This window comes from Dasypus novemcinctus, chromosome 16 (assembly GCF_030445035.2).
Source record: "Dasypus novemcinctus isolate mDasNov1 chromosome 16, mDasNov1.1.hap2, whole genome shotgun sequence".
NCBI classification, from domain to species: domain Eukaryota; kingdom Metazoa; phylum Chordata; class Mammalia; order Cingulata; family Dasypodidae; genus Dasypus; species Dasypus novemcinctus.
The window spans coordinates 41,397,030-41,412,272 of record NC_080688.1 but is presented as its reverse complement, the minus strand read 5'-3'; the positions used below and the strand labels follow the sequence as shown (position 1 = coordinate 41,412,272).

At 39.6% G+C, this 15,243-nt stretch overlaps 1 protein-coding gene and 1 pseudogene across 3 annotated transcripts in view; one reads left to right on the top strand and one right to left on the bottom strand.

The window, feature by feature from the left end:
- The window catches only part of ZNF521 (zinc finger protein 521), a 936,466-nt gene that overhangs the window by 82,560 nt on the left and 838,663 nt on the right, over positions 1 to 15,243 (top strand). The window lies entirely within an intron of this gene.
- On the bottom strand, positions 8,914 to 9,293 carry LOC101440617 (histone H2B type 2-E-like; annotated as a pseudogene).

Sequence of the window (15,243 nt, the reverse complement as noted above, 5' to 3'; positions counted from 1 at the left end):
GGATTCGAGTGGACTTACTGGTATTCTACTATAGAATTATTGTGACTCTAGCAATGGAAGAAATTGTATCATTGATATGGAGACAGTGGCCATGGAGTTACTGAAGGCAGGGAGAGGGAAGAAGAGGTATGATATGAGGGCATTTTCGGGACTTGGAGTTGTCCTGAATGATATTGCAGGGACAGATGCAGGGCATTATATGTCCTGCCATAACCCACTGAATGGACTTGGGGAGAGTGTAAACTACAAATGTAAAATATATTCCATGCTGTGTAGCAGTGTTCCAAAATGTATTCATCAAATGCAATGAATGTACCACACTGGTGAAAGAGGTTGTTGATGTAGGAGGAGTGGGGATGGGTGGGGAGTGGGGTATATGGGACCCTCTTATATTTTATAATGTAACATTTTGTGTGATCTATGTATCTTTTAAAAAAAAGTCAATAAAATATTTTTTAAAAAATGAAGTTTAAAAAACAACATATCTATCTATGAACACGTGCTTCATACATATGGCAGTCCAAAATATTTATCACACTAAAATAAAGAGAAACATAGCAACTTAAAAAAAAAAAAAGAATGAGCCAGCAATGCCCCTTATTGGAAGGTGTTTCTTGAAAAACATCTAATTATTGTCCCATGGCTCTGTGTTTAATCTGGTGCCCGAAGGACACTAGAGCCTTGCTCCACATAGTGCAGCCTAAGGACCATCTGCATTAGAATAACTCTGGGTGATTGTTTAAAATGCAAATTTCTGGGCTCTATTTCATACCTACTTAGAATTTCTGGGGTGGAAGGGGCTTGGAATATGCATTTTGAAGCACTCCAATGATATTTATAAATCTTCTCTGACCATATGCAAAATCTTGTGTGTATGTATCCATATATCTGATCACAGATTTATGTTAGCAACAAAACTATAAAATATCTGGGAATTCATATGAATAATATGTCTGATACCTTTTGGGAAAATATTACAAACCATTGAAAGACAGAAATGAAGACTGAAAATATTGAAAAGAAAATTTAAACAGTAAAATCTAGAGAATTGAAAAAAATAAAAATATCTTGGCAATACCAAATGTTGATAAAGAAATGGTGAAATAGGAACTTTCATACACAATTATGGGAAAGTAAAGTGACAAACACTTTGGAGAGCAGTTAGGCACCAATATAATATTGATAAAGTGGAAATAACCTATATGTCCATTAGTGAATAGGGAAATGGATAACACTCTGAATACTAGCAATAATTAATGGATAAATAAGCTTATTATACAATAAAGTAATGGCACATAGCAATTAAAGATGAATAAATTAGATCTCTGCATCACATTGATTATATCTTAAAATACAATGTTAAGTGAAAAAAAGCATCACATTATAGAGAGGTAATGTCAACTTAGAAATAAAAAATTTAAGGTGCAAGGCAATAAAGACATTTATTTGGGGTCTTAGAATTGCAATTTGGGGAGCACAGATTCAGGTAGCAACCTGAATCACGTTCCACCTTGGCATTTCCAGGCAAGGGTTTTTAAAGGAAAAGAAGATTATACAACTTACTTGTGGTTGGTGGATATTTGGGGTACTCTAATCATCCCTTAGGTGAGATAATTAACTGAATTCTTTATCTTGTGATTTGCTTTATGATCTGGATGTCCTTGGGGTTTTGAGGAGCATTGTTGTTTGAAGCTTTGCACACTTTGATAGTTTGTGATAACTGGCTGAGACCTGCATAAGCATAATCTCCAGAATGATCTCCTAACTCCATTTTAAAATCTCTTAGCTATAGAAACTCTATTTTGTTTTATTTCTTTTAACAATACAAACAATACTGTGCCATTTATGTACATTAAAAACCATGCAACACAATATAATTCATTTCCATGATCAGATGTATATGTAGTAAAAGGATAAAAAGGCAGACTAGTTTTCTGTGAGGCAAGAATAAAAGAAATGAGACTAGAGAGGAGAACAGGGGAATTTGTGCTATAAAGTTTTGTTTCTTATGTATTAAGAAATGAGAACATTTTAAAACATTGGGTGGTGTGTAACAGGTATTTGTTATATTATTCTTTATATTAAATAACTTTAAAGAAACTTTTCAAATTAAAACACACATACACAGATATCCAACCCATTGAAATTCTTTATAACCTAAAAAATTGGTCTTGTCAGTTTTACCTTTGAGAAGCACATGATGAATTAAATTCCTTCGGCAAGGTCTCCTAAAAATGAAAGAAAAATTTACATAAATATATAAAATTGTATGACTGATTAGGAAGGTTAACATAAAAAAATATATATGTAGGAAAGATAATAGAAAATAAGGAAAGATAGTCTTTAAATATTTCAGTAGTCCAAAAAGGACATTGGGAGAAAATTTTATTTTCTAATTGACAAAGAAATATCCCCTGTATGAACTCAAAATATATAACTCAGGTCAGTGTGAGAAGACTGTAGAGAGGGAGATTTTGGATCAGCATAAAACTTCCAGCCAGTGGTTTAATAGCACCAGATTTCATTTCTTATTTATGTCACAGTCCATTGCAGAGTTGGGCAGCTCCCCTCTGAGGAGTTATTCACGTATCCAATCTCCTTTCATCTTGCGTTGTCACCTCATCAACATGTCATGCCGATAGTTGTTACCAAGGAGGAAGAAAAAGCATGGAGGGTCATGCAGAGAGTTTTGTGGGCAGTCTGGAAAGAGTTGTACATCCTTCCATCATTAGATTGGTCCATACCCAACCCCATGACTCCAATTTAACTACAAGGGAGGCTGGAAAATGCAGTCTTCCAGTATGGCCAAGAAGAGAAAAATGAAACAGAATTTGGTGAACATAGCATTGCCTTTGCCAGAGATGCTAACACAGAAGAGAGTAAGAGTGAAAAGGTAGAGCTTTTTATTTCATTTATTTTATTTTTTACAATGTTCTCTTCACTCCTCTCCCACAGAGGGAAAATAATATCAGTTCTAAACTGCTGCTTGGAAGAAGTCCCATTTGTTATTACAAGGATAGAAGGCCAAAGGGATGACATAGTTAGAAAATTTAGAAAAAACTAATATGTTCAAGTCAGCGGGACCTGATGGCTTGCCCTGTAGGATACTGAATGAATTTTCAACTTTCATCATAGGACTATTAGCTAGTGTTTTCTCCAAATCACAGAGGATTGGAAAAGCCCCTAAGGATAGCAAAAGGGTAAATGAGGTGCCCATCTTTGAGAGAAAAACAGGGTGACCCTGGAAATTTCAGGCCCGTGAGCTTAATATCAATACCTGGGAAGATCCTGGAATAAATCATCAAAGAATCAATTGACTAGCACCTAAAAGAACATAAAATACTGAGTAGCAATCAGCAAAGCTTTGTAAAGACCAAATAGAGCCAGGCCAATTTAATTTCCTGCCATGATTGTGAGAGGCTATGTAGACCAGGGAAATCAATAGATGGGATCTATCTCAATTTTAGTAAAGATTTTGATTTTTTAAACCAAGCATTGTTTTTGTCATGCTAGAAAACTATGTTCCTATCTACATTTACGTTAGAGGCTGAAAGGCTTCACCCCAAGGGGAGTTATCAGTGGTCTAGCATCAATCTGGGGGGACATATTGAATGGTGTCCCAGAGGTATTGGGGCTGGGATCTGTCCTACTCAATAACTCTATCGATGGCCTAGATGAAGGAATTAAGACTGTGCTCATTAAATTTGCAGCTGGCACTAAATTAGGTGGAATTGTTATTGCTCTGCAAGACAGAAATAAAATTCAAAATGGCCTTGAGTCATTGAGAAAATGGCTCTACAGAACTGGGATGAATTTCAATGGGGTCAGGTGTAAAGTGGCACAGGTGCCTCCATAGCCCTAGAACAGTGCCTTGGGCATACACAGCGCTCAGCAAATATCTGCAATATCATCCTTGTGGTGCTGTTGTGAGGACCAAGGTGTGATAATGAGGCAGAAGTGCTCTGTACACTGCAAAGTGCCTTATAAGTGGTAAAAGTCTGCTCCAGTATGAGGAAAGTTATTATTAAAGGCAAGGAAATAAGTCCTGTGAGGAAATGTTAAATCACCTGGAGTTGTTTAACCTGGAGAAGAGAAGACTAAGGGATCCTTTCATGAGTGTAATAGTTTAATGAAGATTTTAGCAAAAGAGATGATCATCTGTTCTGTATTCTATTCAAGCAAAGAAAAATGGGCTTGCATAATATAAGGTGGATTTCAATTAGATATAAGGAAGAATTTCTCATCTCGGTTGGTTCCCCCTATGGTGGTCACCCACTGTTCTCTTTCCTAGCAGATGTTACACTTGTTCAGAATGGACCTTTCTAGTTTGACAGTAATCCCTTTCGAGTAGGGTCTCTGCAGTTCCTTGTTGTATCTTGGGTTCTTAGAATTTAGAATAGGAATTGACACATGAACAGTAAATATTTGTTGAGTGAGTGAAGGTCCAGGGGCAAAAAAATATTGGCATAGAGCTTTGGAGAGCCATCATTCTCAGAGAACTTCAAAAAATAGGAGACAGGGAGTAGATGTAGCTCAAGTGGTTGAGTGCCTGCTTCTCATGTATGTGGTCCCAGGTTCAATCCCCGGTACCTACTAAAAACAAAAAAACAAATGAAAAAACCTCCTCTCATTGGGGAGCGGATGTAGCTCAGTGATTGAGTGCCTGCTTCTCATGTGTGAGGTCCTGAGTTCAATCACCAGTACCTTCTAAAAAATAAAAGATTTATTCTAGGAGACAAAACGATCTTTCCAATGTTGAACACATGGTATTATATATATTTTTATACACATACAGCACATATTTATGATATAGTCTCAGTCTAGCTCTAGCTTTGGTTCTTTAACTGCTGGAGGGGTCTGATCAATAGAGTTAGTGGACAAAGAGGAAAGAAGGCAAAATCTCATTTAAGAGCCCAGTAGTGGACCTGATCCTGGGCCTATCCTTACTTCTTACCGAGCCACAGAATCCTCATGAAGAAAAAAGGGGAAAGCAGTGCTGCTCTTCACAGTACCTACCAGAACTGGGCCCATTTTCAGTGTCTCAGCTTCTCATTGCTATTTCACCTGCCTTTCCCCCTAGACTCTTTGGTCCAACCATAAAGCTGGGACATGCTCTTTCTAAGTCTGCCTTAAGGCTTGCAGGGAGGGGCAGGGTGGGCTACGAATATTCCCAGTTGGAATTCTAGACTAATTTTTCTCCACTGAAGCCTATTTTTTCATGGGTTATGGCAGAATTAGTATCTATCTTATTTAAATGACATACCTTATTTAGTTTTTAAGTAGTGTCATGAAGTTTGCCCATGATGGATCATTCTTTGGAACAGTCAACCTAAATGGCTGCCTTGCAGCATATGCTGGTGCCATTTGTGGCTTGGAGCTGGGGTATCCATTTTCCTTCTTACTTGCTGGGAAAGCAAAATGAACTAAGAATGTAGTGAGGCATTTGTATCATTGGCCGCTTGTGAGTCAGTATTCACTCTGTGGCTAACATACATTTCTCTGTGTATTTGAGGAAAGAGTCCATTGGTTAAGAAAGACCATTTTGAGGTTTTAGGAGAAAGTCAAGTGACAAGAGAATTGAGATGTCCTTCCAAGATGGAAGTAAAGAATGGCAGGAAAAGGGCTTTTGTACAATTGTGGGATAGGAAACAGCTACTGAATTAAAGGTAGCTGTTTAAACATGGAAGTGAGATGGATAGTCACTGATCACTGGAGTTGCAGGAAATAATCTCAGCTATTTCAGGGATTACCCACTCTAGAGCCATGGCAAGGTTCTAGATGGCTGATGCAATTTCAGGGCCTGGAGGGGCCCCAATGATACTGGCCATATGTCTGCACAAGTTATTGTCGAGCTGTCTATTTAGCCTAGTCTGTATCAGGGCAAATAGGCAAGGTAACCAGTTAGAATTATGGCATTTAGGATTGGACCTGAGGTGCATTTGGGGGATAGAAAGGAGAGCTGTTACTCAGAATATGATGACACCAAGAAATTTTGGGGAATTTAGGGCCTGGTTCTGATTAATAAATAGCAAAGATACTTGAGGAGAATGTATGAATCCAGAAGTCATGACCAGGCTGTACAGGGATGCAAGTTGTCCATCAAATAATGAGCATAGATTTACCTGCAATTGTGATGCCTCTGTTTAGCCTGCTTCACAATGTCAGTTCAGCTCTCTTTTCCTGTGACTACTGGAATAGAAATATTTCACTTTGTTTGCTTTTAAAATGGGAACTGTAAAATTTCTGTCTAAAACATGGAGGCTTTTTGATGGTAAATACACTGGGCTAGACAAGCACTACTAAATGCAGCAAACTGTAGAGTAAAAATAGCAAAAAACACTGAGAGTAATGATGGGTCTGTAGAGCATCTCAAGCTTCTTGGATGTCATGAATGGTGATGTTAGTAGTGATTATTGCCACCTTCATCATTATTCTATTAAGAAAATGAAAACCAGCTGAATGAAAATGATGCTTTCACTGAAACCGCCCATCACTTAAGGAACTAAGGGAACAGACATTAGGGAAATTCCACAATATCCTGGGGTAAACTAAGGCATGTAAGATTAAGCAAGTTGATCAAAGTCCAATTGTGGATCAGTGGTGGAGAAGAGACTAAGGCCGGTGTTCCTCATTCCCAGCTCCTCCCTTACATTAAGTGTAGATGCCACAATTTCCCCTCCCCCAATCTAATAATGCGCGATAGTTTCTAAATGTATGCTCTTTTCCCCCCTTATTTACTTCTTTTCCCTCAACTTGGTAAAATTAGCACTGGAATAATTATATTTTTAGCCTCACTTTGCAGATAGGGGAATGGTGGTAGGGAGCTTTGGCTCTACTATTGTCTGAGGAGGGCAAGGGGCAAATGTTCCTGGGATTGATATTTGTCCTTAGATGCTCAAGTTATATAGTATTCACAGCAATGTCCTCGGGAAAGTATCTCTCTTGGAGGCTTCTGACTCTCTCAGTGCATTTAGAGCAATGCTTCTCTAGCTTAAGAAATGATTTTAAAATCCGCTTTCAACCAGTAAGCATCCCAGATGAATGATATTTCATTTGCATTTAAATAAACTAGGGTTGAAGATTTCAGGGTGGGGGTGTTAGGAGGCCTGGGCACATGAGGATAGCTGGGCAAATATGTATTAGGGGAGCAGGGGAGATGCCTGGGGATCTAGTTTCACGATCTTCATACCCTAATGGCGAATATAAAATGACTTACTGTAATACATTCCTGTTTCAAGTTAATTTTTCCATTCTCATCAGAGTAATTTCTAAAGAGTCAGTTTCTACCCCTGTTGCTAACAGTCTTGATTTTTCCACAACACAGCGCCACTATCACCACTATCACCATCACCAATAGCATCTAAACTTATTGGTGGTTACTGGGTGCCAGGCACTATTCTAAGTGCTTTACATGTTTTAACTCGCTTAATATCACAACAACCCTATGAAGTAGATGCATCATTCCCATTTTCCAAATGATGAAATCTGTTTAGAAAAGCTAATTAATCTCCCGGCACAGCTAGTAAATGTGAAAGCCAGAATTCAAACCCAAATGGTGGGCTCCAGGGTCCTCAGTCTTCTCTTTAGATTGTATGGCTATTCTCTTGGTAAACTTAGGAGTCCCCTTGTCTCCTCTTTCTTCTCCATATCTGATCTTTGAATGAGTCCTGTTGGTTTTTTCCTTCACAGCATTCTCTCACACACTCCCTTCCTTTCTATTCGAACTAGCATGAAGGTAGACTTTCCACTATTTTCCCTGGCCTCCAGGTTCTCCTCCTCTAAACCAAATAGCATATATCTGCTTTCTAAGATATTGCTCCCAAAATATCCCTCCTCTCCATACATGGTTCCCATTCTCATATTCACAGAGGAAAGTCCCTATCCTGGCATTGCAGGCTTTTACCATATGCCACTCACCTGTGCTTCTAACCACATTTTCCATTGGCCCTTCATGCTCCCTCTACTTCAGCAAGTCCTAGAATGCATTGAATCCACAACATGCTTTCCCTCAAGTGCCTTTGCTCCAGCTGCCTGAAATAGCCACTCTCCTTCTCTTTGTCATTTTAAGTCCTTTGTGTTCACTTTATTATTTTTTTTTTTTATTTTTTAAAAAGATTTATTTATTTATTTATTTCTCTCCCCTTACCCCCACCCCGGTTGTCTGTTCTCTGTGTCTATTTGCTGCGTCTTCTTTGTCCGCTTCTGTTGTTGTCAGCGGCATGGGAATCTGTGTTTCTTTTTCTTGCGTCATCTTGTTGTGTCAGCTCTCCGTGTGTGCGGCACCATTCCTGGGCAGGCTGCACTTTCTTTCGCACTGGGCAGCTCTCCTTATGGGGTGCACTCTTTGCGCGTGGGGCTCCCCTATGCGGGGGACACCCTTGCATGGCACAGCACTCCTTGCGTGCATAAGCACTGCGCATGGGCCAGCTCCACACGGGTCAAGGAGGCCTGGGGTTTGAACTGCAGACCTCCCGTGTGGTAGATGGATACCCTAACCACTGGGCAAAGTCCGCTGCCCACTTTATTTTTTAAAAGCAGTTTTACTGAGATATATTCACATACCATACAATCCATCCAAAGCTAAGGATCCATTTTCATGTCCTACTCAGGATCCAATTTTTTTTAAAACACAAACCAAACATCACTTTCCCTGCACATCCTTGGTTTTTAATTGCTGTGTTACTTGGTTATACATGAGACACACATTAGGAATTCCACCCTATCCAAGCACTTATAAATTAAAAGCACTGTATATGTTACTTTAGTGGAATGGAATCCTGGAAAACGGCCTATGGAGATCATCTAACTTAAGCCCAGATGCAGCACAAGTATTTGCAGCTCTAATATTGAAAACCTTAAGTGATTCTTAAAAGAGCTTTTGAAGTTTAGGTTAAAAACTTTTACTTGGCAAATTCACTTTGTGCTGGTGTGCTTGGTGATGGCCTTGGTCCCCTCAGGCACAGCGTACTTGGACAGCTCCCCAGGCAGCAGCAGGCACACAGCAATATGGATCTTCCCGGAGGTGATGACTGAGCCCTTGTTGTAATGCTCCAAGGCACAACGCCTCACCTGCTATGTGCTTGAAGATGTCATTGATGAATGAATTCATGATGCCCATGGCCTTGGATGAGATGCTGGTGTTGGGGTGGAACTGCTTCAGCACCTTGTGCACCTAGGTGGAGTAGCTCTCCTTGCAGCTATGCTTGTGCTTCTTGCCGTCGTTCTGCACTTTGGTCACCACCTTCTTGGAGTCCGTTTTTGGGGGCAGGAATGGACTTTGCTGACTTAGGCATAGTGGGAGGAAGATTCAGGAAAAGAAGCAATATTCTCAAGCTCTCTTTACACCTTCCCTTCTCTCAACTTTGACAGCATTCATTTATCATAAAGTTGTAGAATAATTTTCTTGAATTTTTGAAATTCTTTTTAATGTTTTTAAAGCTAATTAGATTAAGCAATTGTCACATAAAAAACATAGAGAATTCCATATGCCCTGCTCCCCACACCTCCCACATTTTTCCATATTCACAACACCCTTTATTGGTGAGTTACATTCACTGCAATTGATGAACACATTTTAGAGCATTGCCACTAAGCATGGATTAAAGTTTACATTGTAGTTTACATTCTCTCCCACCCAATTCTGTATGTTTAAGATTTAAGATGGCCTTCATCTTTCATTGCAGTGTCATTCAGGACAATTCCCAAGTCCCAAAAATGCCCCCATATTATACCTATTTTTCCTTCTTCCTGCCTTTGGAACCTCCAGTGGCCACTGCCTCCACATCAATGATATAATTTCTTCCATTGCTAGAATCACATTAAGTCTATAGTATAATACCAGTAAGTCTACTTTAATCCATACTTAATTCCTGGATCCTGAGGATTCTGGGATGGTAAAGTCTACTCCATCTCTAATTGAGAGGGGGCTGTGATCCCATAGGGCCAATAGATGGGACTCTCTTGCTTGCAGTTGTACACTCTTTTGGTTCCTTGGTATGGTAGTTGTCCATCAACACCTCTATGTTAGTTGTCCTGAGTGAGACCAATGAACTGGAGAGTAGGTGTTGCAACTCCATTGAGATTCAGGGTTTGGCTGGCACAAGGACAGCCCAAAGATTTATGTCTCTTGGACATACACTTACCAACTCCAGTACTAATTATAGGTTCAAATAGAAGTGTCAGAAGAGTCATGTGTAGGGAAACCATGACTGAGTCCAACTCTATCACACTGGGGAGCATAAATTCCAAAGTAGGGCCCACTGGCAAGGCACCAAATTCCTGAGCCACCTGCCCTAACTATAGTGTCTAGATGTCTCCAGAGTCCTCAGGAGCCCTGCTGTTTGGGATAGTATCTACTTAGGCAGTCAAAGAGATGATGCGAATACGTGCATAAGCGTAACTTTTGGAATGACCTCCTGACACACTTTGAAGTCTCTTAGCCATATAAACTCATTTGTCTTTACCTTTTCCCCCTTTTGGTCAATGTCTTTTTCCAGTTGCATTACTAGCTGGTGCTTGGTAGTAATCCTTTGGTGCCGGGGAAACTCATCCCGGGAGTCCTGTCCCATGCTGGAGGGAAAGTAATGTATTTATATGCTGAGTTTGGCTTAGAGAGCAGTCACATTTGAGCAACATGGAGGCTCCCAGGAGGTAACTATTAGGACTATTAGGCACTCTATAATACTAGGCTAAGTTTCAATTTCAAGATTAAAGGTTTATATGCATAGTCCTTAATATCAAGGGCCTGTCAATGGACCATCCTCCTTCACTAGTCATTGCCCCTTGTACTTGGGAGTTTCTTGCTGGTCCATTAGAGTATATGGCAGAGCTCCCCAGGATGGGAATTTGATATTCCTTCAGTTATTGTGTGACTGTCCACCCATCATGACAATGCTCCATGAACATATGAACACATTTATATGCCTTATATGCATGCCCAGGTGAGCTTTCTCCCAGGTATCCCCCATCACTGACACCCCCGTCAATGATCCTCCCCCACCACAATTGTAACCCTTCTGTGATCCAAAACTTCTTAAAAAATGAAGCCAATATTGAGTTTCTTTTTGTAATATTTGAAACCTGGGGATTGAAACTTTAATGGGAAAACTTCACTTTTCAGATGTATTCTTTTTCTCTATTTAGAAAAGACAGAAGTCAAAGTCATCATAATATTAAAGGGTCAGACAGTGATGATGTATTGGTTCAAAAGATTTCATGAGTAAAGAGAAAATTTTATAATGAAGAGGATTGACCCAACTGGATGGACCAAACTGGAAGAATGTTCTGCTTTATTAAACTTTATTCTCTCCCAAGTTAGATATCATAGTTGAAAAAATAGTTATTAGAGGTCTACTTCTCTATTTCTATACTTTAGGAAGAAATTAGCCAATGAGAGAAAAAAATTCCTGTTTCTGAGGTAATAGGAAAAGCTGAGAATGAGATACCAGTTCTTCCTTGCTGAGCAGACTGGACCTGGGAGACATGTTATTAGTTCTGAACTATGGTCACAGCAGAGACTTCTGTAGTTGATGTCACCTCCACTCTGCCAAGATGGTGCCCTGAGACCTGTCCTTATCGTCTGTTATCTCTTGGGAAAGTAGAGATTAAATCTTTGAGGCTGAGCATCAGCTATATTTTCTGTAGTGTTAGACATCTTTTAAAAGGGATATTGGCAGTCTCCTTCCCAAGGCCTCTTTTCCTCTCATGGTAGAAACAGTATGTTAATCCCTTGTTTTGGCTCAGTGTTTTTATATATGCACACAGTAGGTGATAAATTTGCTGATTGTGATTATATTAATGCATCCATCTTTCTCCAATCCAACTTAATGATCTTCATTCTTGGCGAGATCTTGCTGAGCTTTAGACACTATTCCTGAGTCCTCAGGCTCTGTTGAGAAACAGAGCTTCCATTATTTTTTTGAGGCAGTGTTTGAACAAGAATGTGGAAAGTCACTTGCATCAATATTCAAATGAGGGTGCAAATTCCTGTAATAAATGAAGAATGACTGTGTGCTTAGATGTTCATGCCTGAGAGCGGGAATACAGAATTCCTAATGATGTCCAGGTAAATGGCAGTGTGAATTCAACTTTGAGAAGTTTGTTGGAAGATGCCATAGAAAAGGAGTTTTGATGTGAGTATATGAGGAAGCAACTCTGTTGATTTGGAATAGCTCTTCAAAGGTATATGACTTCAAGGTATAGAGAGGCATGAAGGAAAGGCTGTGCATTTAAAGGAAGCAGGCTCTGTGTGGGGCTATTTTCATTGAGCCACCTGAGTAAATGGGAATGGGAAGTTTCCAGGGGTGAATTCCTGGGTTTGGGCCTTCCATGATGCCTTTGAGGCTGGTTTTGGTTCTCCATCAAGATGGCTGCTGTTCTCAAGATGTTTCTTTGGAATTGATGTGTTTATACATTTATAGTAAAATGCTATAAAGCATTTTGGAATATTTTGAGTGAAAGTTTTCTTCAAACATGTCTACAGAGCTGAGATGAATTTACACATCTAACTACCATTTCCAGCCAATAGATTTCTAGTGGTGGCTGTTCATTACTCAGTCACTCATCAGTTTGTTTTTGTTCACTCATTAATTCAATATGTATTAAACATGTGCTGAACTCTGAGGCTATAAAAGATGAATAAGATCAGTTTCCCATCAAGTATTTTATTACCTAGAAGAAGACACAGTCATTTAAAGAAATAATACACTAGGATGCTATAAATGCAGATAAGGGAAAGTATGGTATACCTGGAGTCAATGCAAGAGAGAGGAAGAAAGACTGACCACTGGGATGGTTTTCAGAAATAAAAATTCACTGAGGAGGATATTCTTGGTAATTCTAAGATAATTGTGCATTAATTGTCAGACAAACAGATTTGTCGGCATGTACAGCAGATGGGAGAAGCCATTATAGGCATAGGTTGAAACGAGAGAGAAAAATGGCAAGAAGGCATGACTGGCACAGCCTAGTCAGGGACCCTCACTCAGTTAGGTCTGACTGGAAAGTAAAGAACAAAGAGGGAGGGAGAAGGCATCCGGGTCTGTATTTGGAAGGGTCTTGTGTGGCCTACTCTGAAGTTTGTATTTGGTTTTATAGACATTGTAAACGTTTTTTTGTTTTTCTTTTTTTTTTAAAAACTGAACTATAGATTTTATTCTTATTTTGCCAGTTTCTCCATTTATGTCTTTGTTCTGTTCCAGGATCCAATTCAGGATATCACTTTGTATTTAGTTGTCATGTCTCCTTAGTCTCCTCCAGTCAGTGATAATTCCTCAGTCTTTCCTTGCCCCTCATGACCTTTGCACTTTTGGAGAATGCACATCAGTATTTGGTAGAATGTCCCTCAATTTAGTCTTGTCTGGTGTTTTCTCATTCTTAAACTGGGGTTATGGTTTTGGGGAAGAACCCCTCGGAGGTGAAGTACCTTCCCAGCTCCTCCTATCAAGGAGTACATGCCATCAGCCTGACTTATCACTGATGATACTAACCTTGCCTTCTTGGTTAAGGGGTGTCTGCCAGGTTTCTCCACTATAAAATTGTTATTTTTCCCTTTTCATACTCTGTTCATTAGAAATATATTACTAAGTCCAGTTCATATTCAAGGGGAGGGAAATTAAGCTCCACTTCCTGGAGAGAGGAGTATTAAAGAATTTGTGGCCATATGTGAAAACCATCCCAGGAATTAATAAATATTATAGGGGAGATACTTTGCAGCTATGCATATATCCTATTTTTCCTTCAAGTTCCACCTTCTAATTTAGTATTCAATGTAGATCTTGCCTGCAGCAATTATTGCTGTGGCATTCTAATGGAGACTTTTTATTTCCCTCATTCCTTCTACATTTAGTATTTGGAATTCTTCTTTAAGGAAGATTTATCCCTTCTCCCTCATTTACTTACATATACATTTATATTATTTATATACATTTATTTATATCAATATGGAGTCATGGATATTAATTTTATTTTGGGGGTTATAATCCAATATGATTTTTGTTTATTTTCTTGCTCAAATTGTTCCAGCTTTGGCTGTTGGGAATTTTTTTTCAGGGTGGCTCCTATGTCATTCTGACACGCCCCCATTGTTGTGTTTTTTGTGTGCTTCTGAGCACTTCCTCTCTCGCACTACAAGATACTCCTGACTCATATCTTTCCTGCCCCAGTCCTAGAATCAACCAACCATTCCTCCAGGGAGTCCTTGTTGCAACGTGGGTCTTTCCAATTTTTGGTTTTAAGTAGGGCAATTACCCGTGATTAGAAGGTACCCTGGCAGGCAATTGACAGGGAGCCATGTGGGAGACAGGCAGACCAGTGAGGACATCACACCTAATGTCTTGGCAGAAATGAGAAGGGCCTGAACCTCAGTAGCGGTGGTGTTGATGGAGGGGAGGGAGGATTTTTGTAGATTATCTAGGTGTTGGTCTCCAGCAGGCATAGCCTGAAGACAGCTCTGCTACTTGCTGGCTATGTGGCCTTGCCCAAGTCATTTAACCTTTCTTTGTTTTCCAAGAAAGAAGGGGAAAGGAAAAAAAAAAATCCTTTTCAAGAATATAATCCCTAGTGCTTGATTGTGTTCTGTATTCTAGGCACTTTTCATGCATTAAATATTACTTTTCATGGTAATCTCATTAGTCAATTACCATTATAATCCTCACTTTACCACTGGGGAAACTAAGGCTCAGAGAGGTGAGATAACTTTCCCAGGTTCTTACAGATGTATAGTGAGTGGCAGAGTAGGGTTTCAAATGCAGGCCGATCTGTCTCCAGATCCCACTTCCTTAACTATTGTATCATACCTCTATATAATCACATATGGTCATACATTTAATAAAGTGCCTCTAACTGTGATGGATGTACACATCAGATATCAGAAATGTCTGAGGAAATTGGGTATGGGTGGGTACTGCTGAGAGAAGACGGGCAGCTGAGTGAGAGATAAGTGTGTTATAACATATTATAGAACAAGGCCCATGGCCACATTTCCTGATGCACTGGTCATGCTTCCTAAGATTGCTTCCTTTTCTAGCTACTTTTTTCCCACAGCTGCTCCTTTAGTTAAACTTTCCAATATAACGTAGTTTTCTACATAATTCGTCTTTAATGTTGCGAGGTTTGCTGGGTTTGTAATCCAAAAGGTAGCTAGGGAAAGTTTTTCCTCAGTAGGCCTCGGTCAACACTGGAGCCCAAGGCCTAATGATCTCATCCCCACCACGACTGGCCAACAGCATACATTTGCAGGCCCAG